General features: G+C 38.8%; 1 protein-coding gene and 1 long non-coding RNA gene across 8 annotated transcripts in view; one reads left to right on the plus strand and one right to left on the minus strand.

Annotated features, from left to right (window-relative positions):
* Window positions 1-20,586, plus strand: part of AKAP6 (A-kinase anchoring protein 6) — a 626,632-nt gene that overhangs the window by 162,172 nt on the left and 443,874 nt on the right. The window lies entirely within an intron of this gene.
* Window positions 5,663-20,586, minus strand: part of LOC129013115 (uncharacterized) — a 44,473-nt gene continuing 29,549 nt past the window's right edge. Inside the window, exons 2-4 of the long non-coding RNA XR_008493773.2 lie at window positions 17,461-17,533; window positions 8,312-8,439; window positions 5,663-5,853 (exon numbers count right to left, since the gene is read on the minus strand). This is a non-coding gene — a long non-coding RNA (uncharacterized LOC129013115). The remainder of the gene's footprint in view (window positions 5,854-8,311; window positions 8,440-17,460; window positions 17,534-20,586) is intronic.

A 20,586-nucleotide genomic window follows, 5' to 3' on the forward strand; every position in this document is an offset into this window, starting at 1 on the left:
GTGACTACATCACCATTAGTATCCTGCTTACTAAGCCTTCCCTTTTGTTCTACTTAATCCAGCCTATTTTCCTTCATAGACATGTGGAATGGGGACAGGGATTAATTCCCAGCTAGCTCACTGAGGTACGCACTGGGGCCTTTTTTGGATTTTCTTTCCAATCTGACTTTCCAAGCTGCTTAGCTACTTCAATCGTTACTACTTTTCTTCTCTGCTATTTACTACTAAAAATAGTCCAGCTTTAAATCTCTACCAACTCACAGTTTGGCCTATTATGAATGCCTCTGGAGACAGGAAACTCAGTGCCTCACAGACAACACATTTATCTTCAGGTAGTTTTGACTGCTAAAAAGCCCAAACTTCTTGTTTTCTAATTTTCTTCTATTGGTCCTGCCAGGGTCATACAAAACATGTTTAATCTTTTTTCTAGAAATTTGGAGGCCCTTCATCCTTCATTTCTTCCCTCCCTCTGTCTCTCTCTCTCTCTCTCATCTCCATTTCTGGTTAGCACTCTATTAATCCTCCTGATTGCTTTTCTCTGAGGAGGCAGGAGCTTAACACATGGTACCTAGAACTGAACATAATCCATTGCAGGTAAGGGAGGACTGTCATCCCGTTTCATCTTTATATGGCACCTTTAAGATCATATCAGCCTATTTCATTAATTCAGCAGTTATTTATTAATTGCATCTCAGGTGGTAGACATTGTACTGGGTGCTGGAAGTATGTATAAGTGTGATCACAGAACAAACAGATTACCAGAGTGAGAGACCAAAAATTGTTAACTGTAAAGTATGATGAGTATTAGTCTAGGAGAAGTGCAGAGTGATGTGGGCATACACAGTGCGAGGACATTTCCTAACTAGAGGGTTGGGGAAGGCCTCCCAAAGGAAGTGACTTTAAAGGAATTAGGCAGGAGATTAGGGGGATACTAGAGGTAGAGGTGGCGGAAGGAGGAACAGGTACCACCATACACAAAGGCCTAGAGGTGAGAAAGGAACTGAATATAGTACAATCTGACTGAAGATTAGACTGTGAATAGAGGGCAGAGATGAAGTTGGATAGGTAGGCAGTGCCCAAACCGTGGACCCCTTACAAGCTAATTATTCAACATGTGTTTGAGCACCTACTATGTACTAGGTGCTGTTATGGGCCCTGGAGTTTTGCTAGTTATCAAATAAGACCAAAATAAGACTAAATAATCCCTGCCCTCTTGGAACTTATAGTTTAGTGGATATTAAGAAGTAAAAAAAAAAAAAAAAAAACCAAAAAACAAAAACATGCTGAATAAATGTGGACTTTAAGGACAGGGATAAGCCACTGAAAGTGTTAAGTGGGGGAGTGATGTAGTTAGAATCATACTCTTTAAAGTTAGGCATATAATTTCACCCAATGGAGGCACTTTTGAGAATGAACGGGCTTTATTAATAATTATTCTGGGACAACAGGCATAAACTGGGCAAATCAGGAAAGATGGGCACTCTTCAAATGTGGTTAAAAACCAGAGGGAAGCAAGACTGGAGGCAGAGATTGGCCATTGCAGGGACCCAGATGAAAGATAGCCAGGACTGCTACCAAGATATGCAGTGAGGTGGAGGGAAGTGAATGGATCTGAGAAGCACTTAAAGGAAAGATCTGTTCACAGTAGGCAAGGGACAATTAATACAGTGTGGCACCAAAAAACCTCCTTCCAGACTGATAAAGACCCAGAAACCAGTAACTGTTAGACAAGGTCATTAGATCTGTTACAGGTTTCCTGTTGTCCATTATCTTGTCCACATCTCAATCAACTTAGTTAAAATCTTTGATGAAATTTAGATAGGTATACATATGGATTACATTTTCTAAACTGTTAATTTGGCAAACTTGTTAAAAACAAAGAAATAGGAGGAAGTTAGCCTGACACAACTTATTCACAGTGATCATCCTTTTGATCCTGGGTCACTGTTTTCTTCCAAGTGCTGGCTTGTGGTTAGTGCACAGTACATTTATTAAATTCATTTAAAGAATCTTTTCCTCAACAGGTGAGGGAGAAAACAATCCATTTTAAGCACTGAGTTTATTCCTTTAGCGGTTGGCTTGCTTCAAATATAAATAACAATTCTTTTCATTGTTCTCCATGATTTAAACAAAACAAAATGTGTAAGTTCCCTTTAAATCATAACCTCCTTGGGAGGCCGAGGTGGGTGGATCACCTGAGGTCAGGAGTTTGAGACCAGCCTGGCCAGCATGGTGAAACCACATCTCTACTAAAAATACAAAAATTAGCCGGGCATGTTGGCGGAAGCCTGTAATCCCAGCTACTCAGGAGGCTGAGGCAGGAGAATCGCTTGACCCCAGGAGGTGGAGGTTGCAGTGAGCTGAGACTGCACCATTGCACTCCAGCCTGGGCGAAAAGAGCAAAACTCCATCTCAAAAACAAAAATTATAACCTCCTAGAGCAGCTTAACATGGGGTCATTACATGACCATTATTTCTAAGTCAGTATGTTGTGTTCCACTTTGGCCATATGATGCTTGGCATTTGCAGGACAGGGTCAAAGGTTCTGAAACACCTGCCATCTGTGAAGAGGAGACTTGGTAAAAGACAGAAAGACTGTCGACAAATTAGCACAAACCAGAAACTGCTGTTGGAAAAGAAGCTTAGTGGTTTCCCTAACGGGAGTAGCATCACCTTCACACAAAAGGGAGAAGCTTTCTTGGTCCTTAGCCACCATCAGTTTGTGCCTTACAAAGACGGTGCTATTGAACTGATGGTGTTCTAGGTTCTTAAGAGGAATGCTTATAAAAATGGTTGCTGAATGTCAAGTGCTATTTAAATGCTTAATTACCAGAAGTGAACACAAATAATGAGGGAGTTTGATTCCCTACAAACCAGAACTGTTGTTCCTGATATGTGACCATTAGCAGAGCTCTGCAGTGTCTTTTATTGCACAGTTCTGAGGCTTAGCCGTTAACAACTTATTAATTGATCAGAGAAGAAACCAGTGGCTGTATTAGTGCTGGTGAAATGGAAGAAAGACTGAGCAACTTGCATAAGATAAATCTTTTACTACACTGTAAACAATGGAGTGGTGGTAAGTTCTCTTAAAGCTGAAAACATTACTGTTATGAAGGCTCTGAAAATGGAAAAAAATGAGAAAGTGATTAAAGATCTTTTTGGGGTTAGAATTTTTTAGTTTTGCTGGCATGAAAAGACTTGGGCAGATTTTAGTACTGGAGGGACCTGCCTTATTCGTTGTGTATTCCGTTCATGATTGGTCTTTCCTTGTGTAAGAGGAAGAGGAGTGACTCATTATGACTCTTGGTTTTAATTTCAGTAGATTCCTGAAGGTGCAGAACTGAGTCAACAGATCATCCTTTTTAAACTCACTCTGGTTGATTTCTTTTGAGGGATGTTATTTGTTAGTTTAAATGGTAATACTGAGAAGTAGAGGAGTATATATTAAACTGTGGCAAGAGAACTTCAGAAACATGAAAATTAACTAAGTCTTAAAAATAAATTCTTGACTTGTTTTCTATGACTGATAAAACATCATAAGTAAGACATATGCACCACAACCCCAACCCCTAATGAATATACATGCATTTTATAGAGCTAGAACACACATATGTAAAAAGTCACCTTAAAATCTTTCTGAGAAAAGGATAGGTAAATACATAAAATGTACACATGAAGACTACTATTTGTTTTTATTTAAGTTTTAACATGTTTGTATGTTTGGGAGGCCAAGGTAGGAGGATCACTTGAGGCCAAGAGTTCAAGACTAGCCTGGGCAACATAGTGAGACCTCCATCTCTACAAAACAAAAACAAAACAAAACAAAAAACCAAAAGAATTAGCTGGGCTTGGGGGTGCCCACCTGTAGTCCTAGCTACTCAGCAGGCTGAAGCTGGGGGATTGCTTGAGCCCAGAAGTTTGAGGCTGCAGAGTTATGATCATTGCACTCCAGCCTGGGTGACAGAGCAAGACGCTGTTTCTAAATAAAATAAAGTGATTCTATAAAAATTGGTGACATTGGTCTGCAGTAGAGGGAAAAATCACGGGGAGTTGAAATAAGTGAGGAAAGCTTCATGAAAAGGTGGGATTAACTGTTGTTTTTTGAAGAATGATCTAATAAGAGGAAGTTAGAAAGAGGCAGGGTACTTCAAATCCGTGGAGACTAGGAGGAACTAAGGTGTAGCTTGGAGTCAAAGATTCCGGGTGTAGTCGGGTGGTGTGGAAGCTCCTTAGGGAAGTCACTTACCTGATTTGAAGGGTGGTTTCCTCATCTGCAAGATATGCAGATTATTACTCTTTCACTCCTATTTCTCTTTCTCTCTCTACTTCTCTTTTCTTTCTTCTCTCCTTCTCCCTCTTCCTCCCTTCTCTCCTTCCTTCCTTTTCTTTTTTTTCCCTACACATATTTATAAGTACCTACTTTATTCCTTCATTGTACTGTGCCCTGGGGATATAGGATGCTCCTCCAAGGGTCAGGGCCTCACAGAGGAGATGAACAAATAAACTGCTGTACAGAAGGATGCACATGGTCCTGAGGAGGCTAGCTTGAGGAAGGAGTGGCTAACAGGTTGGGAACTGGGGAAGACTTGTTATGCAAATCAAAATTGTAACCACTTTGTAAATACTAAGTATTTATTAATGTAACATTTTTTTCTTTTACTTTTGATGCATTTTTTTTTTTTTTTGTGGGCTTCTGTGACTCTTTGTAAAGGAGTTCTGAGTCACTAGTTAAGATTTTTTATAAAGAAATACACCATTAGCAGGCCGAGGAGGGGATGTTTTAGTTTAGTGAAACTTGGACCAGTGTCAATTTAATGGGTCAGGTGTACTGTTTGTAATGGGTAAGAAGTACTAGTCATCGAAATCAAATGGCCATAACAATGAACTCTGAAAATAGTTATATATTTTTTAACAGAGTAAAGCTTCTTTATAGTAATATAATTCTTTAAGATCACTTTTTTTTTTATTTTTGGAAGCTAGAGACAAAGTAGAGGCACTGGCAAGATTTAGATTTTTGGAATCAAGCATTGAATTATTAATTGGCAAGAATTTTTCTGAAAGCATTAGGAGGAGGAATTAGGAACCCCACAGGCAAAATAACATTACCTTGGAAGAATGAATGGTGTATTCAGTTTTACCTCTACATCTTTTTGTTGCTCTGTGTGTGTGTGTGTGTGTGTGTGTGTGTGTGTGTGTGTATTCACATGTGCTTGTGTGTCTGAGAGAGAGAGGAGAGAGAAAAAGAGAGAGAGCAAGCATTACGGGATTTGGGTAGTTTTGGAAACTTTCTTTTGAGAATACTGAGAATGATTGGGGGAAATTGAGTGAGTGGTTGAAGTGCTGTTGCTAATTGTTGCTTGTTTTAGGAAAAGATGATGTTAGACACAATCCTTGGTAGAAATTTTGAGAGAATTTTCAATGTTTCAGAGTCTCATGGTTCTAGCTCTTTATAATATAAATTTCATTTCAAAATGTATGGCTTTTTGTGGGGGGGGTATAAGTGTAACTGCCTAAGGGATTCACCTTGCCTGCTGCCTACACAGAGCCGATTCATCAGGACAGGGGAACTGTAATAGAAAAAGAGTAATTCACACAGAGCCAGCTGTGCGGGAGACCAGAGTTTTATTATTACTCAAATCAGTCTCCCCGAGCATTTGGGGAGCAGAGTTTTTAAGGATAACTTGGTGGGTGGGGGAAGCCAGTGTTCCAGGAGAGCTGATTGGTCAGAGATGAAATCATAGGGAGTCAGAGCTGTCTTCTTGTGCTGAATCATTTCCTGGGTGGGGGTCCAGAAGATCAGATGAGCCAGTTTATTGATCTGGGTGGTGCCAGCTGATCCATCAAGTGCAGGGTCTGCAAAATATCTCAAGCACTGATCTTAGGAGCAGTTTAGGGAGGGTTGGAATCTTGTAGCCTCCAGCTGCATGACTCCTAAACCATAATTTTTAATCTTCTGGCTAATGTTAGTCCTACAAAGGCAATCTAGTCCCCAGGCAAGAAGGAGGTCTGCTTTGGGAAAGGGCTGTTACTGTCTTTGTTTAAACTGTAAACTAAGTTTCTCCCAAAGTTAGTTCAGCCTATGCCCAGGAATCAGCAAGGACAGCTTGGAGATTAGAAGCAAGATGCAGTCAGTTAAGTTAGATCTCTTTCACTGTCTGTTATAATTTTGCAAAGGCAGTTTCATAAGGTCATTTTTAGCACTTCTAGAAATAGACCAAGCATTAGCTAATTGTCAGTGAACTTCTCCTCACATGTAAAAATCTTTATAGGAAGAAAAACCCTTACTCCATAATTATAGAAGACAGATTTGAAATGTATGTAACCCATTTGGATTAAATACAACAGCTGATATACTTATCCCTGGTTAAAGATGAGCGATAGTGAAAACCCCTGGCATATGGAACAGAGGACAGACAGACTGCCATTGAGCAAAGTAAAAAGGCCCAGAGACAGCAACCTAAAACTTTGCATAAGGAATAGCATACTGCTTAGTCTGGTGTTCAGTTTAATTCAGAGACATATATTGAGGACCTAAAATGTGTTGGGACTATGCTGGGTATTGTGTATACAAAGACTGGGAGATAGTCATCAAGGAGCAGCTGGTGCAGTTGGGAAAAAACACATACGTAAGTATTAATCACAGCTCAACACGGTAAGTGCTACAATGCAATTGAGAGAGAGAGAGAGAGACAGAGAGACAGAGAATGAATATCAATCAGTTAACTTTGTCCAGGGAGTCATCCCAGAGGAGATGCTGCTGCTGTTAAAAATGATTAGACATTTGCCAGACAGAAAAATAATGAAAGACTCTTCCAGGCAAAGATAGAAGGATGACAAAGCCTTAGCCACAAAAAAGTCTATAAGGCATTAAGGGGATGTTGATTCATTCCATTTGGTTAGAACATAGGGTCAAATCAGTAGGAAAATGGAAGGCTGGAGTGGTAGATTGGAGCCAAGTTGTGAAGGGCGTACTTAAGGTATTTGGATGCTACCCTGTAGACAACCCGGAGCCTTCATAGTTTTATTCCTCCTTCCCCAACATTTTATCATGAACAGTTTTAAAGTACAGATTTTATTTTTAAATAAAATGGAATGAATTCTACAATCAGTACTAGTATAACTACCATTAGATTGTACTATTAAGATTTTGCTAAACTTGTTTAATCACCTATCTATCCCTTTATAATCCATCAATTCATTTTATTTTTTATACATTTCAAAACAGATTATACATTTCAGTTCATTCCTCTCTAAATACTTCAGCATGACTCTCATTAACTAGTGTTCATTGTTTGTTTAAGGTATTTGATATAAAAATTATAATCTTTGTAGGTTTTAAGATATGAAAATAAGATAATTTTGTATTTAAGAAACATCATAGTGTAGAGGATCAATTGGAAGAGTGAAACAAATTAGAAACCTATTTCATAAATCTAAATGAGAGGTGATAATAATGTGATGAAAGCCTATAATAGGAATGAAACAGTACTAATCAATTCAAGAAATAATCTGGAAATGGAATCGGTGGATCAGTTATCACCCAAATGTGGGGAGGGAAGTAGTGGAGGCAAAGGCAGGGTTGAGAGAATAGAAAAAGTAAAAAATGAATTCAAGGTTTTCTAGGTTTGACGACTGGGTGTTTGATAATGGGACATATAATACAGAAGGGAAAAGAAGTATAGAAGTACACTACAACAGAAGATACTGTGTGCAGTTTTGAACATGATAAGCTCAAAGTACCTGTAGGACATTTCAGGTACACATGTTCAGGTGTTGTTTGGAAGTACTCTCTGGAATTTTAGAGAAATATCAGGGCTGGGTTTGTAGATATGGAGTGTATCAGGCTAGGGAATTGAAGCTATCACTAAAGGAGAACATTTGGAGTAAGCAAAAAAAAAAAAAAAAAAAAAGTGGCTAAAGGAATTCTAAGGAAAGCCTATATTTAAGGAACCTGAAGAAAATGCTGTGTCAATTAGGGAGGCAGAGGGGATTATTCAAAAGGCAGGAAAGGGAATCGCCCCAGATGGAAAGATAGATAACATTTATTATTTGTCAGGTATGATAAGTAGTTTATATTCATGGGCTCATCGAATCCTTCCTCTTAACAACCCTATTTTATAGGTATGCAAATAAGGAAACTCAGGGAAAGAAAAATAATTTGCTGAAGGTCTTAAGATTAGTAAGTGAGTGGCAGAGCAGATTTTGAGCCAAAGTCATTCAGGCTTGCCTTAACATAGTGGCTAAGGAAAGGGAGTTTCCAGGAGAGAGTGGTCAGCAGGTCACAGTCATCCGTGATATGACTCTAACTTACCTTTCCAACTTTGTCTTCTTCACTTACTTAAGACTGGTCAATTTGAAATGCTCCATATTTTGTGCACAAGCTCAAACTGTACTAGGACTTCCAAAGTATTTTGTAGATCAGTAGTTCCATGAGATGCTCTGAAAAAAAGTGTCCTGTAGTCAAATGAGTTTGAGAAATGTTGCCAACTCTACTATCCTCTTGGAAATTTGCAAGTTAAATTAGCTCATCAAAGGTATTGGGAAGTCCTACAGTAAAAAACCTATTCTAACTTGTCTACCAAGTGTTTCCCAAAATTATTTGAACTTATTTGACCTTGGGGCACCCCCTACTCCCTTAGAAAATCTATAAACTTCCCCTCAGAACTAGGGTTCTGAAACACTTCAACGAAAATTAGTTTTTACTTTTCCTTAGTTGCTTTTAAGTGAGATATAATAAGCTTTATCTGTGTCTTATTCGTGATGGCCATAGAACACATTCTCCCCTGCAATATCATTATTTGTGCCCTGTAGTAGCCCTCCTGTGGCCCCAGGAAAATGGAGTCTACATCTGTTTCATTTTGGGTTCTTACATAGGACCTATTGCAGTGCCTTTCATATAATAAATGTTTGGTCAGTGTCTATTGAATAAATAAGCAAAATGGATAAAACAGAGAAAATTAGTACTTATTCTTTTAAATAAAACTAAGTTCTCTATTAAAACCAGATAAAAGAACTATCTGTTTCAAAATGTGGATGTAAAGTTATACTCAAACCAGGCTTTCATTTGAGAATAAGAAGGGTATATGTTTGCAGTTTTTTTCTTTTTTTGACAGAGTATCACTCTGTTGCCCAGGCTGGAGTGCAGTGGCGCGATCTCGGCTCACTACAACCTCCGCCTCCTGCGTTCAAGTGATTCTCCTGCCTCAGCCTCCTGAGTAGCTGGGGATTACAGGCGCCCACCATCATGCCTGGCAAATTTTTGTGTTTTTAGTAGAGATGGGGTTTCGCCATGTTGGCCAGGCTGGTCTTATTCCTGACCACATGTGATCCATCCACCTCGGCCTCCCAAAGTACTGGGATTACAGGTGTGAGCCACTGCGCCCAGCCTGCAGGTTTTGTTTTCGTTTGAACTGTTTGCTTTTGGGTTTAGGTGAGGAGTAAATTGAGGAAGGCAACATTTTGGCTATTTCTGTCATGACTGCATATGGAATATACCAGTAGGTCCTGGAAACATCACTTTTCCTAAATGGTTCTGGTCTTGTCTTATAATTTAAAGTCAGACTTGGATTTCCTAACTAAATCAGTGCCTTTCTACGCGTATCCTTTGAACCTTTCTTACTGGTTTGGTGCAATTATTTATCTCGCTCATTGTAGCTTACTATTGGCAGCAGTTCCACTAGTTTCATTATTTCCAATGTGAGGCCTTATATGGAATTTAATCAAATGTGATGTTGTGTCTGATCTTTCTCTCCTTTGAATTGTATAACACATTCAGCCATGTCCTCTTTTGTTTTTCCTGTGAGAATAGAAGAGAGCCTTTTCTGACACCCTCCCACATTTTTTTTTGTTTGTTTGCATCATGTGGCTCATCACTCCCATGTGGAAATGTGCATATATGCACGTGCATGAGAGAGAGAGAGAAGCCAGGGTGTCATGCTGAGAGAAAGGCCAGCTATGAGTACAGTCACAGGAGTATGGAGATTCCTAGAAAAGGGCTGCCCATTTGGGTAAAAATCACTGCTTTCCTCCTACACAGACATCAGCCACACCTGTGTTCAAATGAGCACACCTGTGTTCATTTGACTATTTGTTAGCTGGGTGCCCTACTTCTGGAGAACACCAGAATCCTTGTGAGTTCAGAGGGCTCTGTAGGAGTTTTATTAACTTACAATACTTGTTTAAGAGCCCCTGAGTAATCATAATTATTATATTAGAATGAGTCTGAGATTTTTTATGGAGAATATAAACTGTACTTGGAGTATATTTTCTTGTTTTCACAGTCTCTTCAATGCCATGAAGAGTAAGTTATTTGAATTTGCATATGTTAAGGTGGTGGTGGTGGTATATTGACAATTATGCAGAGAGGCAGTAGACATGGTGAACACTTACACTGAAAATTCTAAACTTATTAAATTATTTGCATTTGGGGAGAGAAAGAGAGTCTTGAGAATCAGATCTGGCTGTGTATACTAAAAGAACATTATGCTCTAAAGAGTAACTCAAAATTTTTCATAGTGACATTATGGTATGTAATTAAAATGGCAATATTTTGCATGGTATGACAAAACCTAATTGTCATGGCTGCCATATTATATAGGGAAAAAACTAACATTTAGCATCACTATAATAATACTGAAATATTTAGAGCAAGTATTAGATTTTGTTCTAAAATAAACAACTATTATGATGTCATCAAAATGGAAAGTGTTGCAAAGGGAAGAAATACACTTTGGCTGAATACATGGAAAATGCTGGTGGTATTCATTAAGCATGGAATAATAAGAGGAACAAAATTTCCATCTCCATCCCTTCCTGCATGAAATATCTTGTGTGTGTTCAGAGCTCCCTTTGAAGTCCGTATATGATCTTTGCTTTAATCCATTTTTAAAGCTTCCTTTGAAGTCAGTGGGAGCTCATTCCTGGAAGAGAGGAAAGTGGCTGAGGATTGGGTACCTGCTGGGGAAGAGGGACCAGCCTAATCATAACAGGAAATAATATTTATTGATTGTCCTCATGTGCATGATCTATTAGGCTGCACACCAAAGTGACTTTCAGACTGGTTTGATTTATTTTCTAGTGTTATAAAGCTATTAAGATGACCAAAACCAGTAACTTCTTTTTAGGATAGTGTTTTTTGTTTCAAATAGCTGGGGAAAAATAATACTTATAAATGGAAATCATTCTTTTATTTTGACACTGTCACAGACATTTCATCTATGTGAATTTTCCGGATAACTGAAACTAATACTTATCTAATAGAGCAATGAGCAGTTTCTTTAAAGACAATTGAAGAGTGTAGGATTCTTTTCTTTCTTTCTTTCTTTTTTCTTTTTTTTGAGACAGAGTTTCACTCTTGTTACCCAGGCTAGAGTGCAGTGGTGCGGTCTCAGTTCACTGCAGCCTCTGCCTCCTGGGTTCAAGCGATTCTCCTGCCTCAGCCTCCGGAGTTGCTGGGATTACGGGCATGCACCACCATGCCCAGCTACTTTTTTTTGTATTTTTAGTAGAGACAGGGTTTCACCATGTTGGCCAGGCTGGTCTCAAACTCCTGACCTCAGGTGATTCCACCTCCTTGGCCTCCCAAAGTGCTGGGATTACAGGCGTGAGCCACCGTGCCCAGCCATGAGTGTAAGATTATTTTCTGCAGTATGAAATTACTTCAGACTACTTAGCTTTTTAAAGAAAATCTCATTAAATTCTTTGGAGCAAGGTAGAAAGTTATTTTCATTTTTCCTGTGTCTTCTTTGCTGCTGTCAACTGTCCTCTGTAATATAGGTTCTCTGTTTCTATTCTGCTGTCTTATTTTACACAGAGTTGCCTGAGGAAGAGCCAGGAAACCTGAGATAGATTTATACCTTTCCATCAGAGTAAAGTATAAAGACTGTTTCTTCCCTCATTTCCTTTTTCTCTCTCCACATCTCATTCTGCTCCTCACTTCCTGTCCCTCCTCTCCTTGGGCTTCCTGTTTCTTTTCCTTTCCCCTTTGATCCTCTTTAATGATGTCCGCCCCTCCTATGAGAGGGTGTCTCCATCATTGTTTGGTCTGTAGACTTTGGTCATAGGCTTGAGCTCTGTATCTCTGACTGGATCTTGACCTGGATGCCTCTCAGAACCTCAAACTCAACACTTTAGAACTGAGCTCAGCAACTCCTGCCAAGAACATTATTTTTAGTCTCTATGTATGACATCACCTTCCATCTAGCTTCCATCTAGCCTGATAATCTGTGAATTGCCATTGACAATGTCTCCTCCCTATCACTCCACCTCTAAACGTGTATCAAATCCTGTCACATCTGCCTTAGAAATTCACAATCAGCCCATCTTTTCTACTCCTCTCTGTCTCTGTCTCATCTAGTCACTTATCACGTCTTGGAGATGACCACAGCTGCCTTCTCTCTGGCTACTTCCTTATATAAATTTGTCTTTACATGTTGCAAGTTTTCTTCTTCAAATTTGAAGCTCTCCATGTCATTCTCAGACTTAAGAAACCCGTTTGTCTCTGCTGAGCATATAAAGACTTTTACTATCTGATTTGAATCTCTAGCTCCTTTTCTATTCTGTGAGCCTATTGCTCCTGGCATTGAAAATGCACTTGGCAAATGTCTGTGTATCCTTCAAGACTAGAAGGATTATCCTTTCTATGAAGGCTTCCTCAGTGTCTTCAGGCAGTAACTTCTCCTTTTCTGAGTTCCCCCCAGCCCCCTCTTCTTTCCTTACTTGTAGTACATGATCGAGCGACCTGTGATAAATTGTTTTTATGTGTCTCTTGCACCAGAATGAAAGCTCCTAGAGACAACATTTTATAGTTTATTTATCTCTCAATCTCCATCCTAGTGCCTACCTCGGATCAGGTACAAACTAGCAAATGTTTGGTGAGTGACTGAATAAACGAATGAAGATTTTGAAAGGTCTTTTTTACTTACATTTGGGCTTGAAGTTGTGTTTTATGTTATCAAAGTCGGTGGTTCAGACATTAGTAAAATATTTTAAAGCAGATTCTTCCTTCAAGAGGCATATAGATAGAAAAGCTATAAAATTTCTGCCTCTCATAAGGGAAAGCAATGCCAACACACAGAAGGATAGAAAGTGCTGGTCCTTATTGATTTCCCCAAGCCTCTGTACCACCTCCAGAATTATTTGCTGCTAGAGTCCTGTCACATGAGAAAAGCAACTTGCTACCATTAAAACCACTTGTAGTCAGTTATAGAGAGCAACCATCTGCTTTAGAACTTCTACTTCTCAAGATTTCTCAGATTTCAGTGAAGATTTCACTTAACACCCTCTTACAAAAGAGTTTTTTTTCCCTTAGTGTTTTTAGCAGGGCTTATACGTAAAACAAATCTCCAAAGTCTTATTTTTAAAAATGACAATTCAGTGGAAGAAACATGCCCTCAGAGCACCTAGTCTATGGTAGGAATAAGACAAATTTAAAGATACGTATTAATAGAAAATATCGGCTGGGCATGGTAGCTCACGTCTGTAATCCTAGCACTTTGTGAGGCTGATGGGGGTAAATCACTTGAGGCCAAGAGTTCGAGACCAGCCTGGGCAACATGGTGAAACCCTGTCTCTACTAAAAATACAAAAAAAATTTAGCTGGGCCTGGTGGCACATGCCTGTAATCCCAGCTACTCTGGAGGCTGAGGCAGGAGAACTGCTTGAACCCGGGAGGCAGAGGTTGCAGTGAGCCAAGATTGCACCTCCACACTCCAGCCTGGGTGACAGAGTGAGACCCCATCTCCAAAAAAAAAAAAAATCAGTAAGGTCTCCTTATGATATTTATGGAGATATTCATATTTACTTATGAAGAGAGACTTAGTTCTAGTTTTAGTGAAGTTTCTGGGTAGTGGTAGAGATAGAAAACTATCTTTTGAGTTAATTTAAAAACTAACTGAGAGCATATGACTTTACTCAATCGACATATAAAGTAAAAGTATACTTTGGTTCCATTGTTTGGGCCATTAAAGGAAAGGAAAAGAAATATAAGACTAAGATCTGGAGGTAGAGCAGTGGGGGAACTAGGAGACAGAGTGAAGTTTACATTAGAGAGAAAGGCTGGGAGGAAGAGAAGAGGAGGAAGAGACCAACATCTGCTGCTTTTTTGGCCATTCCTTTAATTACCCCTATTCCTCCATAAACCTTCTATTTTAGTTCTCTGCTTCATTGTCCCTCCTTTTCTTCTAACTTACCTCATCTGGCCCTAAACCCTCCTCTAATGACTTGTGTACCCAAGGCTCCTCAGGTTCTTCCTTTGGTTTTTAACCAGTGTCTCTCCTCACCTCCATCCTCAAACCCTCACCTGCCTCAGGTCCAGAGTACTACTCACTGTATGATCTTGTCCCTTCCCTCTCTTTTCCTAGATGAATGAAAATTTCTGCCTGTTCGTTTCCAGTTTGGTGGAGTCCTGATTTACCTTACCTTTGGTGTGTTATTTAACTTTCTGGGCCTCAGTAATCTTATCTGTGAAAAGGGGATTAGTAATACCTTACAAGATTGTGAGTCACCTAGCAGGTCCTTAGCAAACGTTGGTTTCCCTTTCTGTCTTTTCTTTTTGCTGCTGTTTCCATTCCTTCACTTCTCTGCTGATACTAGTGCTTTTCAGTCCTCTCACCAGTTAAGCCATCTGCTGGGAATTTGTCTCTGGAATTCTGCTTGGAGCCTACCCCTCTGTCTGAGAGTAAGATTTCAGAGGGAGGCTCTGAATTGAGGACATTTCTGTACCAGCATCAGAGTGGGACATCACAGGTTCAAGTCCTGGTCCCACCATGTTCTCACTGTGTGAGCGCTGGGCAGGTTGCACACTGTGTTTGAGGCTTAGTTTCCTTGTCTATCATTTGAAGATAATAATGATTTCTACTGCATAGGGTTATAGTAAGGATTAAGTGAGCTACTTCATGAAAATGTTTAGTAGAATGCCCAGCACATTGTAAGTGCTCAATAAATGTTAGCTATCATTGGTAGATACTTCAATTTAGAAAATTTGTTGAGTGCTTTGTGCCCAATGACATGATGTCCTTATGCTGCAGCTTCATCTTTTCATCTCAGAAGGAAAAATTGGCAGGATTCAAATGCCAGTTACAGTGGCATATCCAGAGAAAATCCTTGAGAAATGCTTGCTGGGTTTTACTGCGTGTGGTAGAGGGGGAGTGTGGAAGTGTATACCAGCTTTGTTTTTCATGGGAAAGAAACTGTACCAATAGGAGCAAACTGTGGTACAGGGGAAGGATGCAGTGATTTGGATGTGGCTACCTGGAACAGGAGAGATGTGGTAGCAGCTGGGCTGAGGAGGGTGGGCCCGCAAAGGGTGCTGCTGCCACCACCTGCACACTGTTGGTATCTCCACCAGCCTTACCCTCTGGACACTAGCTTCAAAATTCCTGTATCACCAGAGCCCTACAACCCCTGGTTAAAAAAAATTACTGCTTTAGAAAGATTATGCTTCATTCTAGAATTAGAGTTAGAATTTTGAGGTTCTAATCGGGGGGCAGATTTTATGTGTGTGTGTGTGTGTGTGTGTTTTCTGTCCCGGTGAAAAGTAATGAGAGAGGCTGAAGATGAAACTACTTCAGAATATCAGCAAAATGTTTAGTTGTGTAAAAGAAGAATTGTGTTAAAACAACTTTAAAAGAATATCTTTTATTTAACTGTTTGTCAAAAATAGTATATCATATACTTGCCACAGTAATAGATGAAGGCTTTTTAATAGAAAACAAGACAGGACTGTACCTGTTATGACTGTACCATGTCATTTCCTAATCTAGTCTGAAAAAGTGGGTGAATTATCTTTCAAGGAACTGTATTATTTTCTAGAATGACTGCAGTCTCTGAAACCTATAATGTATCACATACTTTGAGGCTGAGACAAAATATGTGAATTTGGCCCATCCCAGAAAATTCAGTATGCTTGCCTTAGTGACATTACAGTGGAGTTACATCATGTGATGTAACATATATAAATTCAACTGGGAGCATTTGGAAAGAAATTTAAATATCGTGAGTAATTCTGCATATCAATTTACTCAATGAGCCCAGGCCTGCTCTGGGAGCTCCCTGGGGATGGGAGGCATACGTTTGCTTTTCCTTGGTTGATCTCAGCTTTCTTGGGCCTCTCCTTGTGGGATCATCTCCCTGAACTCAAGGTAATTCTGGTGTTTAAACATGGCTCCTGAGTGCAAGCCAACTTTTTTTGCTTAACTCAAGAAAGGGTCATCATCTGTTTCAATCCTAGAGGAAAACAGCATTATTGAGAGGCCAAGTATCTCATGTGGCACTTTGCTAATGGATTTCAAAGTGAGCATCTTTGACCATATCTGCTGCCTTGAGAACTTAAAGTTGTGATGAACACTCCAGTGTTATCTGCTTTTGCCATTGGGCATGTAAGTGACCAAGGGTAGACTGTTGGTGGACTGGTTCATGACGCACAAACGGCCACCAGTAATGTGGTGTACAGTGCGGGAATTAGGAGCACCTGATTAAGAGTTAGCACACTGCTAACTAAAGGCTTACATTTGGTAAATGCTATGATTGAGCAAAATCCCTTAACTGTTGAAATGAGGCTATAGGCCCAAGAGGAATGAATCTTTCGTCAGTGTGTTCCCTTCTTGCTAGAATAATGGGAGGAGGGCTTTCTTTCTTTACTAGGTTAATTTTCATGATACCGGAGCAATAGGTAAAGTCTCTAGGGTAAAGATTCTGTGTCTTACATTGCCCCAATCTGCAGAGTATTCAGGATGATCTTAATACCACTAGAAAAATTCTCATGAGGGAATGGGGGCTAAAATGTGGGAAATTCTAAAGTTGTCACCTCATGTTTTGTTGTTGTTGCTTAGTCATCTGAGGAGGAGAGAAGCAAAGGATAGCTGATAATGGCTACCTACAAGAAGTCGTAGAATCATAGAATTTTGGTAACAGAGGGGACCTCAATGCTATATCTTGAGTTTTAGAGGAGAAATGATTTGTTTAATATGTGGCAGAGCTAAGACCAGAACTTTAGTTTCCTAGCCTCAGGCTGGTGTTTACTTGTGCTGTTTCAGTGTCTCTGATGCATTGGTTTAATAGGAACTGGTTTATCCTGCTTCGTGGGGGTTCAGCTCCACCCTTCAATGAGCTCCCTGAAAAGAACAAAGTCCACATTATTATTACTTGTTTTGATTTTAGGGGGCATGATTGTCACTGGCAAGGTGTCAAGTGTACGTAAATTCTGAAAACATTTTGTGTTTGTATATGCAGGGGTGGGGAGAGATTAAAATGGGGTCTGTTAGGGTGGGTGAAGGGATATGGATGATGCCTATAATGAAAGCTCCAGTTCCAAAAATTGATTCAACTTATGGTAATGGGTGCTGATGGAATTAATGGGGTTTTATGAATACTCCATGCTTTGATCTGCTTGGCATTAGGGAGATCTGCAAGGAGCAAATTTGAAATGATAAAAAGCTCTGGACTACTTTTTTGGTGCTTCACCTGTCACGATGCTGTTGCTGGTCTTGCTTGGACTTCACCTTCAATAAGAAACTCCATCTTGCCTCATGACACTCTGAAAAAAAAAAGGGTGGGTGTAAGAGACCTTTTTTTGAGAGAGAAAAGCAGCATCCAGTATGCAGATTGGAAGCATTTACTTAAATGTTTACTCTGATTCAAGCTTTGAAGCCCCAGAATTCAGGTCCCATGGCCATAAAAGGAGAGGAATTCTTCCCCTTTATCTTTTGATGGCATTGGTTTGAACAGAAGTTCTGTTTTTACTAAGATTGTTATTTTTTATTTGCAACTAAATGTCTCTGTTTTTTATTTTTATTTCTTTTTTTTTTTTTTAATTTCCATAGGTTATTGGGGAACAGGTAGTGTTTGGATACATGAGTAAGTTCTTTAGTGGTGATTTGTGAGATTTTGTTGCCCCCATCACCCTAGCAGTATACACTGCACCCTATTTGTAGTCTTTTATCCCTCACCCCCTTCCCACCCTTTCCCTCAAGTCCCCAAAGTCCATTGTGTCATTCTTATGCCTTTGCATCGTCATAGCTTTGCACCCACTTATGAGTGAGAACATACAATGTTTTGTTTTCCATTCCTGACTTACTTCCCTTAGAATTATAGCCTCCAATCTCATCCAGGTCGCTGTGAATGCCATTAATTCATTCCTTTTTATGGCTGAGTAGTATTCATCGTATATATATGAGATATATGTATATCATATATGATGATATATCATATTCCTATATATGATATATATAGTATTCATCATATATATGATATATATCTTATATATATTCATCATATATATCATTATATATATTCATCATATATATCAGAGTTCATATATATTATACATATATTCATATATTATAGTTCATATATTATATATTATACATATATTCATATATACAGTTCATATATTATATATATCATACATATATTCATCATATATCTCTATATCTATATCTGTCTAGCTATCTACATCTCACAGTTTCTTTATTTGGGTTGGTTTCACGTTTCTGCAAAGTATCTTTTTCGTATAATGACTTCTTTTCCTCTGGGTAGATCCAGGGATTGCTGGATCAAATGGTAGTTCTACTTTTGGTTCTTTAAGGAGTCTCCACACTGTTTTTCAGAGTGGTTGTACCAGTTTACATTCCCACCAGCAGCGTAGAAGTGTTCCCTGTTCACCGCATCCATGCCAACATCTATTATTTTTTGATTTTTAAATTATGGCCATTCTAGCAGGAGTAAAGTGGTATCGCATTGTGGTTTTGATTTGCATTTCCCTGATCGTTAGTGATGTTGAGCACTTTTTCATGTTTGTTGGCCATTTGTATGTCTGCTTTTGATAATTGTCTCTTCGTATCCTTAGCCCACTTTTTAATAGGATTGTTTCTTTTTTCTTACTGATTTGTTAGAGTTCATTGTAGATTCTGGATATTAGTCCATGGTCAGATGTATAGATTGTGAAGATTTTTTTTCCCATTCTTGGGTTGTCCGTTTACTCTGCTGACTGTTTCTTTTGCCATGCAAAAGCTCTTTAGTTTAATTAAGTCCCAGCTATTTATCTTTGTTTTTATTGCATTTGCTTTTGGGTTCTTGGTCATGAAATCCTTGCCTAAGCCAGTGTCTAGAAGGGTTTTTCTAATGTTATCTTCTAGAATTTTTATAGTTTCAGGTCTTAGATTGAAGTCCTTAATCCATCTTTAGTTGATTTTTGTATAAGGGAAGAGATGAGGATCCAGTTTCATTCCCCTACTCGTGGCTGGCCAATTATCCCAGCACCATTTGTTGAAAAAGGTGTCCTTTCCCCACTTTATGTTTTTGTTTGATTTGTGGAAGATCAGTTGGCTGTAAGCATTTGGGTTTATTTATGGATTCTCTATTCTGTTCCATTAGTGTATGTGCTGATTTTTATACCAGTACCATGCTGTTTTGGTGACTATGGCCTTACAATGTAGTTTGAAATCAGGTAATGTAATGCCTCCAGCTATTGTAAAAGGAGTTGAGTTCTTGAGTTTATTCTCAGCTTGGTTGCTGTTGGTGTATAGAAGAGCTACTAATTTGTGTACATTAATTTTGTATCTGAAAACTGTGCTGAATTATTTTATCAGTTCTAGGAACTTTCTGGAGGAGTCTTTAGGATTTTCTAGATAAACGATCATATCATCAGCAAACAGTGACAGTTTGACTTCCTCTTTACCAATTTGGATGCTATTTATTTCTTTGTTTTGTCTGATGGCTCTGGCTAGGACTTCCAGTACTATGTTGAAGAGAAGTGGTGAGAGTAGGCATTCTTGTCTTGTTCCAGTTCTCAGAGGGAATGCTTTCAACTTTTCCCCATTCAGTATTATGTTTGCTGTGGGTTTGTCATCGATGGCTTTTATTATATTTATCATTTTTTATTTTTATTATTTTATATATATTATATTTATATGTATTATGTTTATTATTTATTGTATTTATTATATTTTTTAATCATAAAGGGATGCTGGATCTTGTTGAATGCATTTCCTGCATCTATTGAGATGATCATGTGATTTTTGTTTTTAATTCTGTTTATGTGGTGTATCACATTTATTGACTTGCATGTGTTAAACCATCCCTGCATCCCTGGCATGAAACCCACTTGATCATGTTGGATTTTCTTTTTGAGATGTTATTGGATTCAGTTAGCTAGTATTTTGTCAAGGATTGTAGCGTCTATGTTCATCAGGGCTATTGGTCTGTAGTTTTTTTTTTTTTTTTTTTTGTTATGTCTTTTCCTGGTTTTGGTATTAGGATGATACTGACTTCATAGAATGATTTAGGGAGGGTTCCCTCTTTTTCTGTCTTGTGGAATAGTGTCAATAGGATTGGTACCAGTTCTTCTTTGAATGTCTGGTAGAATTCTGCTGTGAATCCATCTGGTCCTGGACTTTTTTTGTTGGTAATTTTTAAATTACCATTTCAATCTCACTGCTTGTTATTGGTCTGTTTAGGGTATCTAATTCTTCCTGATTTAAGCTAGGAGGGTTGTAGCTTTCCAGGAATTTGTCCATCTCTTCTAGGTTTTATAGTTTATGTGCATAAAGGTGTTCATAGTAGCCTTGAATGATCTTTTGTATTTCTGTA

The sequence above is a fragment of the Pongo pygmaeus genome, chromosome 15 (assembly GCF_028885625.2).
Source record: "Pongo pygmaeus isolate AG05252 chromosome 15, NHGRI_mPonPyg2-v2.0_pri, whole genome shotgun sequence".
NCBI classification, from domain to species: domain Eukaryota; kingdom Metazoa; phylum Chordata; class Mammalia; order Primates; family Hominidae; genus Pongo; species Pongo pygmaeus.